The 16,056-nt window shown below is 41.9% G+C and overlaps 1 protein-coding gene across 2 annotated transcripts in view; it reads left to right on the top strand.

The window, feature by feature from the left end:
• GJE1 (gap junction protein epsilon 1) overlaps positions 1 to 16,056 on the top strand; it is a 180,717-nt gene that overhangs the window by 77,473 nt on the left and 87,188 nt on the right. Inside the window, exon 1 of one of the 2 annotated variants that reach the window (XM_086925349.1) lies at positions 14,827 to 14,842. The exons of the other annotated variant lie outside the window; for it this stretch is intronic. The gene's annotated coding sequence lies outside the window, so the exon portion shown is untranslated. Of the gene's footprint in view, positions 1 to 14,826; positions 14,843 to 16,056 lie in introns of those variants that run through there. 2 annotated transcript variants of the gene reach the window in all.

Genomic DNA, 16,056 nt, shown 5'->3' with positions numbered 1-16,056 from the left:
TGTGGGGTTTCCCGACGGCTGTGAGAATAATAATTTGGAGGACTTCCTCACCAAATGCCTTACAGAGTGGCTCCCAGCTGACTCCCTGTCCTCATGCTTTATAATTGAGAGTGCACATCGTGCTCTACTGCAGAGACCGCCGCCTGGGGCCGTTCTCAGCCAATTATCGCCTGATTCCTTAATTATAAAGATAGAGATGTCATTGTACAGCTGGCCAGGCTGAAGTGAACTTTTACTTATGCCTCACAGCCCATTTTGATCTTTCCCAACTACACTAAAATGGTCCAACAGCGCCGACATTCCTTTACCAAGGCCAAAGCCTGTCTGCGCTGCCTAAAGTTCCAATACTCCTTTCTCTTTCTGGCCCGCCTGCGTGTGTCTTATCAATCATCGATACACTTATTTGAGACACCAGACGATGTGTTCAACTGGACAGATGAAGCAGTGAAGCTGAAAATTCACACTCCTCCTAGGACTGATTCCGACACCTCATTGGGGGGTCCCGGCTGGGACCTTCCCAGGATCAGTGGCAAACAACATCGATCAAGCTCCAAGAGACAATCCAAGACTCGCAGTAACTCTCGCAGGCGCGCCATGGAGGGTAAACAGACGTCTACAGCATCCTCACTCATGTTGGCAGTGTCATATATGTCATTTACTAAACATGATGGCTTAGATATTATGGGCTACCTGTTTATATACATTTCAGTGGTTTTCATAATGCTTTAATGTACAAGGGATGTTTGTTGGGGATCCTTTGGCAGGGAGTCTATCCTATCCCAATTGGGGGCGGGATACTCACTGTGCGGTGATAAATGCTTCAAAACTGTTGATGTATTGTGGGAGGAGGGAGAGTGGCGGGTTATTGGGAAGTTATTGTTGATTGCCAGTGCTACTGTCATTCATCTCATATATAGTTTCTGGTCACACTCCACCACCCATGCGCTAGCTCGCATCTTTATCATTCCACCTGTACACAAGATGTCCACCATGACGGAGGTCAAAAAGTTGGGATTAAATGTTATTAGCTGGAATGTCCGTGGCCTCCTGGACAAGATTAAAAGCGGAGCCATATTCCGTCAAGCCAAGCAATACAAGGCAGATGTCCTGTTCCTGCAGGAAGCCCGGCTAGTAGGTAAAAGGTGCCGTGCCTGGAGCAATTTGGATTTGTCCAGACCTTCCACTGTGGATTTACTAGGGGCTCCCGGGGTGTGGCGATCCTTATCCATCGCAGGGTTCCATATGTTCACGACAAGATCTGGTCAGACCCCAAGGGCAGGTACACTGTAGTGTCAAATACATTATTTGGTGAGCGCCTCACTCTTAGTAGTATATATCACCCCCATACCCTTATTGTGGACCTTATTGGAACGCCTGATGTCCCTCTGGGTGGAGATGCCACAGGGCCTGACAATAGCTGGGGGTGATTGGAACAATGTAATGTATCCATTGAGAGACAGATGGCGAAGTGCAGGAAAACGCTTCGACAACCATTTCAGAATACTTCTCTTACCACACTGGTATGGTTGCTTCTCCTGAAACCTTATGGGAGGCTATGAAACCGACATTCATGGGGATGGATATTGCATTTTACACTACACAACGTAAACAGCACCGCGAAAAATTGATACAGACCAAGGCTCATCTTATAGACATGGAACGTAGGAGCAGAGGCGAGAATAGTGGTGCGATTCGCTGACAGCTGTACATGACACAACAGACACACGCCAGTGAGCTGCTGGATGAGGCTAAAACGTATTGGCTCGCTACCCATAGCCGGATATATCAGTGGGATGATAAGTCAAGCACTCTCCTACACCGCCTTTGTCAGCAGACACTTCGGCCTATAGAGGCACTCACTGACCCTGCACAAATTGCGGCTAGCTTTGCTGAATACTTTCCAGATTTATATGCCCCACGGGAGACCCTCCCGGAGGACACTATTCACAGTTTTTTGGCCAATTTGCCTCCAAGGTCTCAGTTGGAATTGGTGCGGGAGGATTTAGATGTCCCGTTAGCAACAGAGAAGATTCTAAGCGCTCTGACCGATATGTATTTGGGCAAAGCGCCGGGTCCGAACGGATTCCCCTGTGAGTTTTATAAAAAGTATCAATCTCAACTGATGGCTTTGTGCTTAGCGATACTCACAGCTGCTGTAGATGTGGTACACCTCCCACCCGATTGGCGCTGTGCAGAAATAGTCATCTTTTTAAAACATGGTCGGCCCGAGTACTACATTCCTCATATCGACCGAACATCTCTGCTTAATGTTAAGGCGAAACTCCTAGCAAAAGTCATCGCTAATCGCACTGTCCCGCACATTGCAGAGTTAATTCATCCGGACCAAGCCAATTTCATGCCTGGTCATGCCACCTGACACAATATTCGATAAATAAGGCCTTGGATTCCCTTAGCTGGACTTACCTCGTTGCACTTCTGAACCACCTAAATATTGGCCAGACTCATCAAATATATCCGCCTTCTATACACGGATATTACTGCTTCGGTTCGTGATGTGGAATCAACCTCACAATCATTCCCTATTGGAAGGGGTACCCGACAGGGATGTCTTCTGTCCCCCTATCTCTTTGCACTTGCCATGGAGCCGCTTGCAGCCTGGGTAACAATGGATGCCCAAGTTTATGGCTTTGAGTGGTCGCGGGAAGTCTCTGACCGCATGGCGTTGTATGCAGATGATGTATTATTTTTATTAGCAAACACAAGGAGATGAAGGACAGAGAGCTGTAACTTTTCAGACACTAACCCCCAGTCACAGATCGGGGTTGAATCCATCATCGTTCTGTAGCTCACTTCGCCACCCCAGTTCAGACACAGCTATATGCAAATCAGTTTTGACCCAGTGCCTCATGGGAATAGTCCAGCACGAACTGCCAAGCCATGTCTTCCCTGGACCGGAAACAAGCATCCTGGGACCGGTTTCGGGCTAACAGCCCACACCAGCCAGGCTAGCTGGAATCCAGTGGCAAAGTGAGCAAGGGACCCAAGTCTGGGCATACCCTACCAACTTAGGGTGAACAAAGCAAACACACGGAGATGATGAAGGGAATGCTGAAACTTTTCAGACACTCACCCCAGTCACATATCTGGGTTGAATCCATCATCGTTCTTTATCTCACTTCGCCACCCCAGTTCAGACAAGCTATATGCAAATCAGTCTTGACCCTGTGCCTCATGGGAACAGTCCAGCCCGAACTGCCAAGACAAGTCTTCCCTGGACCGGTAACAAGCATCCTGGGACTGGTTTCGGGCTAACAGCCCTCATCAGCCAGGCTAGCTTGGATCCAGTGGCAAAGTGAGCAAGGGACCCACGTCTGGGCATACCCTGCCAACTTAGGGCAAACAGTTCTGGCTGGACTGTTCCCATGACACACAGGGTCAAGACTGATTTGCATATAGCTGTGTCTGAACTGGGGTGGTGAAGTGAGCTAAAAAGCGATAATGGAGTCAACCCAGATCTGTGACTGGGGTTGAGTGTCTGAAAAGTTTCAATGCTCCGTCCATCAATTCCTTGTGTGTGCTGTATTATTTTTCTTAACACAACCTAATAGATCGGGTCCCCGGCTGCTCAGTATAATGCAAATCTTTGGCGAGACGTCCGGTCTTTATATGAACGCTCATAAATCCTTTTGTGGCCTTTACGGGGGGAGACCAACCGGAAGTATGGACGCGTGAGGTGACGGTGGTCCCAGATGGGTTTAAATATCTCAGGGTGTTCCTGTCGGCCTCTCAGTCTATCTCATGGAACAATAATCTAGCCCCTTTTGTAGACACAGGACAAGGAGCAAGTGCACTCCTGGTCACATTTGCCATTATCCCTTTTTCGGCAGATCTGCCATCATTAGGATGGTTTGCTTACCTCTCTCCTCTACTAACTTCAAAACTACCCCTACCCAATACTACAAACCTGGTTTAGACAACTAAATGCTGTTCTTGGTCACTTCCTCTGGGATGGGCGTTCTGTGCACCTAGCATTAAGAACATGTTTCCAATCTACATATTGCAGAGGTATTGCGACCTCAGATGTCCAAGCTTACCATGCTGCTTCACACCTTGTTGTTTTAATCAACTGGTGGTATGGTGACAGACGTGACCCTGCTTATGCGGTTGAGCTCTGGTTAATAGATACTAAACCATTAACTATTACATACAATCCTATACTCAGGTCCGACTCTTAAAACGCTGTCGCCCGCTACCAGGACGGTCTTCGTGACATGACGACAGGGGCTGCATAGGATGGGATGGTGGGGCAAACTCACTAAGAAAACTCCTCTTTGGCACAATGGCCCATTACCATAACTGTCTGGGCTTCTGGGATTTGCAGGCTGGGATAACATTGGTATCTCAACGATTGGGGTGGTTCTTCATGGCCAGACCCTGAAATCCTTCCAGGAGCTACAAACCAAATTTGACATGCCCTGTTCGCAATTTTACAGAAACCTTCAACTTCGCCATGCATTCTACCCTTAAATAACAAGCCAAGATATAATTCCTATCTTCAACCCCATTGAGGCCAAGGTCTTTATGGGAGAAATGGGTGAACACAAAATGACATCAATATATCTCACATTAGTGATCAATGGCCCCACCATACTCAAGAAAAATAGAGATGCTTAGCAAGAAGCTCTTGGTCTAATAGATGATGATGACTGAGTTGAGGCGCTTGTGTCCCCGTGTGGTGCAGCCATAGCAGTGCACCTTGGCCTTATACTATTCAAATATCTCCATCTAGTCACAGGCTCTGGCGGGCAAGTCTGATCGACTCCCCCCTTTGCCTGATCTGTAAAGCCGCAGAGGGCTCTCTCTTGCATACAGCGCCTCAGTGCACAGTGATGTCGAGGTTTTGCCGTAGGGTGATAACCTGTCTCTCTGAGGTTTTGTGTTGAGACATACTACAGTCGCTACATTTGGCTATGCTTTATATCACAGAGGGGATCGGGTGCAATATATATAAATGCCATTTGTTATTCCTAGGTCTTACGTTAGCGAAGTGAGACATTGACAGGACATGGAGGGCAGCCTCCCCGCCATCTGTGGGGGCTTCGAAACGGGTCCTCGATTTCTCCATGGGGCTGGAAATACCCAAAGATATGGCGTTGGGGGGCTGACTATTGGGGTCTTTACTTAGAGTCCATGGTCTTAGGACCATAAAAATCCAATAAAGACCCGTTTTTTAGAATTTTATTGATCCAGTCAGACCAAGAATAAAGGGAAACCAGGAGTCTGACTGGTCTTTTAATCTTTAAGCCCCCCTTCCTTCATCTATTCTAAGAGCTACCCAACACTGTGGTTGAGCCCACCCCGACTTTTAGGGGTCAGGCTGACCCGATGATGAAGCATGACACCCCTAGGGTGTGTGAGGGTAATTAAAAAGAAATAGTGTTTTTTCCTCCAAGACACACGGACATGATTAGCATGGCCCTTCTGCCTTGAGTGGTTAATCGTATAATCCTTACTACCACTCATGGTGTAGTATTCCTCAACGTTGCAGATTACACACCACCAGACATTCTGTCCTGGTGTAATTCTATTGGAGTATTTTTGGTGAAATATAATTCATAGGGAGGACATACTCCGGTTTTTCTCCTCTCCAACCCCCTGGCTACCAGAATTTGTACCAGTGGCCTTTTGTGTTAACAGACCTGCCATGATGATCAGATGACGAGTGACAAACTAGACTATAACTATGCTTGTATTCAACTAGGGTGGCTGGAGTTTCCTTATGGCAGTTTACATATTGACACTATGGCACTTTAGTTTAGAGTTTCAATTTCTGTTTTAGTTTTAACTCAGATATCTGTATATTTCAAATTGCTGTATTTGATTATTGTAAATGTTGACACCATTATTATTACCATGTCTACTGTGCTATTAGTAACCCTCCAGGGCTCCTGTGTCTGTCAACCATAAACATTTGTAGTGAAAAGAAAAAGTATAATGTTTTTGCAATTTGTTCACATTTCAAAGTCTTAGTATATTTTTTATTTTAAGTTAAAATTCTATTGATGAGTATAAAAAATTTCTTTTCCACTTTAGTCTTTATTTCCAAAGATTGTGTGTATATTTTATTTCACATCAGGAGGTAGATATATAATTTTTCAACTAAGACCTTTTATCAGCTTCTTAGAGGGTTACTTTGTTTTTGTGTGTAACCACAGTAGTTTGAAATTTAGTTACTGAAGCTGGTGAGAAACTTCAGAAACATCCATTCTGTTTGGAGTTCTTCATGTTGATAAGTTATTGTTTTTGAATTTTGAGTGAACAATATTTACAATTTTCTATTTTCTTTTAAACTGTATTCCTTCTACTAAAATATATACAGCTAATTGATACTATTAAGTCTGCGACTGAAATATGCCATGGGCTTGTTTTTCATCGTGTTTATTAATAACATTGTCTTAATTAGCTGCAATGGTAGTTTACCAGTTGTCTGAAGTTTGCTTGTATTTAGTTGTTTTCCTCCAAAGGCCGTTTTTGATATTGCTTCCATGTTTAGTTGGATACTCTTCAGTGCCTTTACATAAATCGTGATAAAGCACACTTTTACATACATTCTTGCCTAAAAGAGAAAGAGATTGGGCCAGATGCATCAAGCATCCATTTTGCGATTCCTTATTAGTGAAAAATAAGGAATCGCTAATAAGGAATAGCAAAATGGAATGCATCAAGCAATCACTACAAGAATAGCGATTCCTTAGAATTCCTTAATTGCGACTCGCAAATTGCGATTCGCAATTAATGAATACCTCCCCATTCATTCCTATGGGCCTAGAGGCCCATAGGAATGAATGGGAAGACAATCTCAATTTGCGATTCGCAATTAGCGATTTGCAAATTGAGATTGCGAGTTCAAGTGTGCAGGGGTGTCCAAAGGACACCCTGTTGCACCCCTGAATTTGATCTGTGCAGATATGTTGCGCGCACACATGCCCTTAGGGCATGTGTGTGCGCAACATGAAACTTTGAAAAATGCACAAAAGTGCATTTTTCAATGTTTTTGCAAATTACCATGAAGTTGTACTTCGTGGTAATTTGCGTGCCCTATTAGCGAATTCGCTATTTTTTAAACGTTCATGCATTGCATTTAAGGAATCTCAATTTGAGATTCCTTAAATGCAAACAATCGCAATTTAGAGAATTCTCTATTTGCGATTTTTGCATTTGGGTTTATGCATCCCAAATGCAAAAATACCGGTCGCAAATGGGCAGATTCTGAGAATCTGCCCCTTTACAACCGGTTTTTAGCTTGATGCATCTCCTTAAATTGTCCTTTAAATCTAGTGATAGGAATATTAGGCATGGAACAAAGTTTTCTAAAGTTCCAATTAGTTTTTTTAATTAGGCATAATTATTCGAGTACTAAAACACTTTAGAGATTGTCCAATGTAGTGCAGTTGTTCTTGATTAGTGTTTACCTCTTCACATGCTTGTCCCTTCCTTTTTATTTCTTCAACCATCTTCAGGCATGATTTTTCCAATCTGAACCTTATAGGTTCTGCATTTTACACATATCAGGGCATTTAAGTTATTTTTTGTTTAATTATTTTTTATCTGGCCCTGTCTGGATTTCAATGTATTGAATTATGTTATTCTTTTATTTTGTTCTTTGCATTGAATGCTTATTTGTATAATGCTTTTAACTAATATTTTTGTGAGGTTTGAAGGCTTCTAGTTAGCCAGCCACCTAACCATGGGGTCGATTACGATGGCGGTGAATCCGCATCCTCCGGGCCGGTGGAAGCCACCGTCGGCCCGGAGGATGCGGATTCACCGCCGCGGCACAGAAAACACCCACCGCCAGATTATGATGGCGGTGGGATCAGCGGCAGACAGCAGGTCCGTCCGCCGCTGATCCGCGGGGTGTGGACCGCAATATGGTGGCGGTGTCTGCAAGACACCGCCAACCACATTAGGATGTGTGCAGAAACATGCTTTTCCGCGGCAGCTTTCCAGCCGTGGAAAAGCATGTGGACCTTTGCTTCTGGGGGCCCCTTGCGGGCCCCCAGGGTGTTGGGGGATGGGGGGGTGCACATGGGGGGTACCTATGGTACCCCCCTGCAGTTGCATGCACAATGCGGCAGGCACCGCGCAGTGCCTGCCGCTTTGTGCATGCAAATGCACAGCATGCACTTTTAACTTTGCGGCTAGTGCTGCTTTAAGCAGCACCCGCCGCAATGTTAAATATATGGGATGTGACCGCCAGGGTGGCGGTCACCTCCTAATCGCAATGGAGGGAACGCCGCTGCCCCTGCGGACGGTCCCTCCACCTCGGGGGTGGCGGACGGACGCCATCATAATCGACCTTTAAGTTTGAGTGTCTCTGGTTAGGATGTGTTTTTTTAGTGAGGTTAAGTATTATTTAATGTTTATTTGTATTATTTTTGTTTTTTTGCATAGAGATGTTTTGTTGTTATTAATTCAATTTTTACTTTTTTTGTATACATAACAGGTGCAAGTGTATGCACAGCATCATCTATATTATATGTATGTTTTGATTCAGAATATTTATCCTTCCTCTTTAAAAACAGTTTCTTCATTTTCTTGGCATTTTCTTTTAAAAGGTGTTACCCATCTTATTTTTTCAATCTGTGAATTTGTGTATAGCCCTTATTAGGATATTAGCAACTACCGTTAGTTAAAATGATTGTCTTTTTTATTTTTAAAAGAACAATTGCAGTCATGCTTAATTTGAATATGGTACTTTAAGTGTTAATTATATGGCTTATTAATATTCCGTATACCATTATTAACTTTCATCCATTGTGTACTTTATTGTTGTGTGAAGGCTGTCTAGTACTATTACTGACTTCTTCCCACAGGGTATAAAAGTTGTTGCTTTATTGGTGTTTAAGTAGGTGTGTTGTTCAATAGTGTTTTGAAAACAGCATAGGGAATTTACTGCAACTGGTATGATGTGTTAGGCACATTGTTAAGTTGTAAAACTCTTAGGGGTCCATTACGATGTCGGGCGGTTTGCCTCCGCCAGGCTGGCGGTGGCCACCGCCGGCCTGGCGGAGGCAAACCTCTCAACATCGCAAGCCCAAATCCCCCCCGCCATATTAGGATGGCGGAGGGGAAGGTGGCGGTGCAAAATACCGCCCGCCTGTTTTCCGCCCCGGTCGCCTTGCGGCCGGAGGGGAAAACGAGTAACATGGGCTTTTTTCAATGCCTTTCCTGCCACGGAAAGGCATGCAGTGTTCACTCTAGGGGCCCCCTGTGGGCCCCCAGAGTGAAGGCCAAAGGGGGGTGGCACAAGGGGGGGTACCTGTGGTACCTCCCTGCCTTTGCATAATCAAAGAGGCAGGCACCGCGCGGTACCTGCCGCTTCGATTGTGCAAAGGCGTGCTTTTGTTTCCTAACATTGTGGCGGGCGGTGCAGTGAGCACCGCCCGCCACAATGTTAAATTGAAGAATGCGCCCGCCACTGTGACGGGCGCATCCTAATGGCAATGTCGGACCCCCGACCTTTAGGCGGCCGGTCCCGATTTCCGCTTGCCGCCCGCCCGCCATCCTAATGTGCCCCTAAATGTGGCAAAAGCTTGATTGATATAATGGAACCTATTCTGAAAGGGCTTTTTGTAGTAAGAAAAGCAGTAGTTGTGTATAAGTCTTTTACATAATCTTAAATGCCTTTTTGAAACTACCCCCAAAATATCCAACTCAATATGTGTAAAGTGGCAAAGTAACCTTTTTGCCAGGTCCAAACCGTCCTCTATAATACTTAGAGGATTTAAGGTAGTATGTTTAGGGGAACAAACTGGGTCCCTGTAGCCGGCCCATGCTCTATTGGGATCAGCCTGAACTTATAACTTTGTTCCAGTCCGGCTTTACCTGATATCCACAGTTGGCACTTTGTGCTTTATGGAGCTAGCTTTCACTGAAATCTATGAAATTGCACATCTCCTGTTCTACTGATTGGATTATTGTTGTTTTGGTCTTGTTTTATTTATTACAGAAGGTTCCATTTATCTAACTTGGTGTGGGTTCCTTTTTGCATTCTGTTTTTCCACTTTATTACTGTTTGAAGTGCTGTGTGAATACTTTACACATTGCTTCTAATTTAAGACTGACTGCTCTGTGCCATGAGGCCAGAGGGCTGAGCTCAGGTTGATTTATAGTTAGCTTGCAACTCACCCTGGCTAGGATGGTGGTTGCTGCTAGCAAAGCTTAACCTCACAAGAGTAAGGGAAGGGTGTCACCTGCCTTCTGATAGTAGTAGGATGTAAAAACATCTCAAAAAATGATAATGAAACACAACAATATTCCATAAACTAGGGGAGAGTGTGGTAAAGAAAGTACATAGAAAAAAAGACAAAAGTCAAAATAAAACAAGATTTATTAATAGTACAATATGCTGAAACAGATCAATAATATAATGACTGGACAAATCAAAAGACAATGCAGATCTCACTCATATGTTGTGCTGAAACAAGAAACACATTGGATGCACAAAATGATTTTTTGTTTTTTGTTGTTAATTTTTTGACAAAAATCAATTCAAAATATTTCGTCCCCACTAACAGAGATGTCAGAACAAATTTTAATGAACAGAAATCTAACCACATACGCGCAACAATTCACATTCATCAGTCTACTCACTCAGTCAAACCAACTTACATCCAGCATTTCTACAATAAATATATATACATATGTACAACTGTGCCTACGCGCGTTTCAGTGTCAAGCCTAAACTAGTAGCCAACACCTACCTCAGGGCACTGAAAATACAATTCTCTATAATACAAAAAAACAGGCGGGGGAAGAAAAAAGAAGAAAAAAAGGATATGCACAAAATTCTTAAAACACAAACAGCACAAGGAGAACAGTGTTGCTTCAAAATAATGTCAATGGTCCAAAGTCAAGCATGGATCCTAGAGTAAGAGGATATCCAAGTCAGGACGTTCTATCCACAGATAAATGGAGTAACCGCAATGCCTGGGATGCAGTCCAGAAGAAAACTGAGCCACGAACTATGAAGTAAAAAGAATTGGGCAGCCTGGAGCATCGGAGGCTCAAATACTTAGAAAAAACGGACGGGGCCTCAAGCCGAAACTTGAAAGATCAGGCAAACTGGAATCAGGGTAAATCCGGGTAGAAACATACGGAGTTAAGCAGGTCCTGGGTTGCTTCCGTGAATTAGGTTCCCCGAGTCAATCAGGGTGGGCGGTAAAGGCAGGCAATGTCACAGGTTCGAGAAATCTGGTGTCCAAATCAACACGATAAAAAGACAAGGCGACGGCCGCTGGAAACCCGTCCGCTGGTAAACCAGAGCCTTACGGATAGGGTCCTCTCGCGGGAGAAGAATACATACGATCAGCGTATCTAGCTTCAACAAACAGGAAGAATAGCGTCCATAACCAGCCCGAGCAAACGCAGAGGGAGGATGGTGGTTGCTGATTGATCTGGACTCCCATGCCAATCAACCAACAACTCCCTCTCTTACACCCATCCTGTTTTTCTTTTAGGAAAACAGGTTTAATTACAAAAAAACAAAGAATGCTTTATTTAAAATTAATCATAGACATTGTGGTCTGCTGACCACAGCAGGCCACCAAGTCTGTGACACTATCCAATCGTAGAGGGTCTCAATTTTCAACCCACCTCATGTATATTACTGGGGTAACGCACTACAAATCTTTATATTGTGAACCAATCTATCAATACAAAGTTAGTTCTAATAATATCAAAGTATTAAGTAGAAGTGGCATTAAAATTACACCCACTTGTACCAAATACTTTTTAGTAGATTCCTAATGAGAAATAGCAAATTGCAAATCATCACTGCGTGCAAGTTACAATTGCTTATTAGGAATCTTTGTACATCAGTCCCCTGATCACTAAATATTTTTATTGGTGCCAGTTAACGAGCTTGGTGGTAACTTAAGGCAGTGCTTGATGCAAACACCTTTTACCACTGTTTAAGAAATCTAGTTTTTGAAGGCAGTACGGTGTGATAATAATAATAATAATAAAGCCACTTGAAAAGCGCATGGCTAATTCTAAAGAGCTATCCCAGCGCTTCATGATAGTTACAGCTACCAGAATTGCACATAAAAAAGGTTCTAAATTGATCTAAACAACCAGGTTTTAAGTTTCTTCCTAAAGATACCCTTGGAGGGGGCAAGCCGGAGTACTAACAGTAGTGAGTTCCATATTTTAGAGGCGAGATAACTAAAAGCACAACCACCAATTCTAGCTTTTAAAATCTTGGAACCATGGCCAATTTGGTAGCCTACGACCTAGTATTCCGGATTGGAGCGTATGAGGTAATCGTAGTCTGCAAATAGGCCAGGCCTTGACTGAACAATGCCTTATAGCAAAAACAGAGAGCCTTGAAAGTGGTCCTCTGTTTCACCGGCAGCCAGTAAAGCTTCTTTTATATAGGAGCTTGTCTTGGAAGGCCAAGCAGTGTCCGAGCAGCCGCATTCTGCTACAGTTGAAGCCTATTAAATCGCTTGTGGGTGGCACCTACGTATAGAACATTGCAGTAGTCCATACGGGATATAACCAGAGCCTGGATTACTGTTTTCTAGGCAGACTCTGAGAGAAGATGGAGAACTTTTTTCAAGGATTGCAACATCCCAAAGCACTTTCCTGAAAGGACAGTGATTTGGGTATTGAAAGAGAGGTTCGCATCAAACCAGATACCCAGGTTCTTCTCTTTGGGTGTTGGAGATGATAGAGGGCCAAACTTATCTGGCCACCAGGCGCTGGACAAGATGTTGAGGTGCTTGCCTAATGATAAAACCTCTGTTCTTCCAGTATTCAAATTTAGACAATTATGGTCCATCCATGAAGCAACTTTGATAGACATGTATGTAGTGAGGACTCTGCCTGTTCACTGCTGTGAGACAAGGTGATGACAAGCTGAGTGTGATCAGCATATGACATGATGGAAAAACCATGCTGCTCAATGACCTCGGTCAGAGAGCTGACATGAACATTGAAAGGCATCAGACTCATTGATGATTGATGGGGCACTCCTTTCTGTAATGAGCGAATTGATTACTAAAGTGGCTTTAGTGTCACCTGAAAAGTAAGTTACTGCAAAAAGGAGACCAGCTTTTTTTTTGCAGTAACTTTTTTTCAGCTGATACTAAAGCCATTTTACTAATCAAAAAAGGATATCAACGGGTAATCTTTTCTTCATACCCAGATTATCTTTAGGGAGGGTTCCCTTGGTTGGGGGGGGTCACATGAGAAGCAAATTAGTTCTGTACTTCACTGTGTGGGGAGAATATTGGGGAAAAAAGAGAAAAAAAGTCCTATTTTAAAGGAAGTTGCAAGTAAGAGTGGGGCAGGCCATGAACATGCCATTCAATTGGTGAGTGGGGCCCTGGATTCGATAAAACTTAAATGCCTGCTCTGACCCCAATTAAAATCTTAACATGGAATGTTAATGGTTTTAGAGTAGCAGGTAGACGAAGGAGAATTCTCCAATATCTGAGCCAATTGAACTATATATATCATCATTTTACAGGAAACACGCCTAACTACTGATGAATGGGAGGTCATTCGATCTAAGCAGAAATGGATTGAAATGTTGGACGAAAGGTGTAGCTTTTATTTTTTAAAAATCGGCTAAGGCGACCCTAGGGGCTTTTAAGGCAGATGCTAAGGGGCGATGGATTATTGCTGATGTTCAGATTCAGAATATAGACGATGAATCACTGACATAATATCGAAAGACACATTATCGATCTACAATTTTTTTGACACGGAAATATCGTTCACAAAAATATCGATGCTCTATACTTAATAAAAAAATACACAAATATCGATACCACAATATTGTAATGTAAAAATATCGACAACACAAATATTGCACATATAAATAAAGCTATTCACAATATCGACGTTTCTAAATAAATATAGAACATGTCTAAAATATCAACTAGAAAAATATAGACATCAATATTATCGTTTTTTTAGAATAGATCGACAACTCAATAATACATTAAAACAATAACTTTAAACCCCATTAAATGCATAAAAATACATATCAAACTAAATTAAATCAAACACATAACTTTGAAAATCATTACAAAATAAATAAATAATAACATAAACACACTTATAATAACAATTTAAAATATATACTTGCAACATATAAAAACTATTTAATACATCTCATATATATTTAATTTAAATATGATTAGTTCAACATCTCCTTCCTCACCCCCCAAAAAAACGACTCTTAATTAGTGTTTTCTATATAAGGAAAACAATCACCAAACCAAGAAACACAATAAAAATTAACCAATAGAAATACAGAAGATCGAAATAAATCAATAAAATTAAACAATTAAAAATACACTATATAAGAAAAGAAAAATTATTCTTATTTTACACCTTATACCAAAACAAACAAGGAAGGCAAAACTCTGCCGGATTTGAGCACAAGCAAAGACTGCATCAAATTCAGGCCTACTACACTTTTCAAAAAGTAAGCAAATTACCATTTCTAAATAAACAGTTAAATTAAAATGTAACAGAGTTTTAAATTGCTAACTAAAATTACTAACTTATATAGTTAATCTATTTATGTTTCCACTACACATATTACTTTAAAGAACGAGAAAAAAGAATTTACCTCGCAAAAACATCTAACTAACAAAGTAAGTATGCTTTAAAAAGCCTTTGTAAAATCTCACAAAAATGCTACTACAACCCCAAATCTATCCTAAACCCCAATACCACCCCATATACAATTGTAAACACATCAAATAAAATATGCTTTTTATTCCTTTCACAGAAACAAACGTCCAAACAACATTTATTGAAAAAAGAACATCTCCATTGAAAGACAACTAAATCACACTTTGTAAGTATATGAAAATTAAATTCTCTTTTTTTACCATATAAACATGTATGTTATGCTTTTTCATATCTATTCATATACATTGTTTATAGAATTTTCCACATCACAATGACTGAAGGCGCCCAATTTATAACATCTCAGGAAGGGAAATTCTTATTGTGTTACATGGGGTACGCCTACACCCAAAAGAAGCACACTGGCCTTAAAGTGAATTAGAAATATTCCAAATATTATTCTAATAAATGTTATGGTTGTGCTACTACCAGGGAAACAACTGTTGTATATTCTAGAGAACATAACCATCCGCCTAATGTTTCTGAAATTGAAGTTAGAGCAACCCTTAAAAAGATAAAATAATTAAATACTAGCTCACAAACACCTACAAGTGTTATACTTAAAGAAATTTTGCCTAAAGTACCCAAAGAAGCAACCGGTCAATTATCATCCATTGCTTCAATTAAAAGAACCATAGCAAGAACTAAAAAGCAACAACAACCACAATACCTACTCCTAAAAGTTTTGAAGATATAATAATTCCCCCAGAGCTAGCTATAACACAAAGTGACTAACCTTTTAGTTTCTGCGACAATAAAAACAAAGAAAAAATAATTATTATGTTTGCTACAGCAAACAATATAACTAAACTTCAACAATGCCAAACATGGATGATGGATGGGACCTTTACAATATGTCCCAAACCATTCTTACAACTTTACAGTTTCCATGGCCAATATCATAACAGGTGCATCACCGTTATTTATGCCTTGTTACCAAATAAACAGAATGCAACATATACTGAAATATTGGGTAAAATAAAGCAGGAAACAAACAATTACTTTCCTCAAAGAATAGTAATAGACTTTGAGCATGCTATGATAAATTCTATACTTAAATTGTATCCCCAAACATGAATACAAGGATGCTACTTCCATTTTAATCAATGTTTATGGAGACATCTTCAAATATCTTCACTTTGGGGTGATTCCGATTCCGGTCGGAAGGGCTCAGAACCATGTTCGAAGCCCTTCCAACCAAATCGGTTAGTGCTGGCCGGTTTCCATTCCGACCGAGCCATTTCGATGGGCTCGGTCAGAATGGAATCTGACTCAGATTTCCATATAGCCTACGACGGGCTCGGAGAGCCCATCTGCCATCCGGAAATCTTCCAGTACTCCCCCGGTCGCCTCTTTACGGCCGAGGGAGTACAGTGGCATTTT

This window comes from Lissotriton vulgaris, chromosome 6 (assembly GCF_964263255.1).
Source record: "Lissotriton vulgaris chromosome 6, aLisVul1.2, whole genome shotgun sequence".
Lineage (NCBI taxonomy): Eukaryota > Metazoa > Chordata > Amphibia > Caudata > Salamandridae > Lissotriton > Lissotriton vulgaris.
This window is presented reverse-complemented; position numbering and strand designations above follow the sequence as displayed.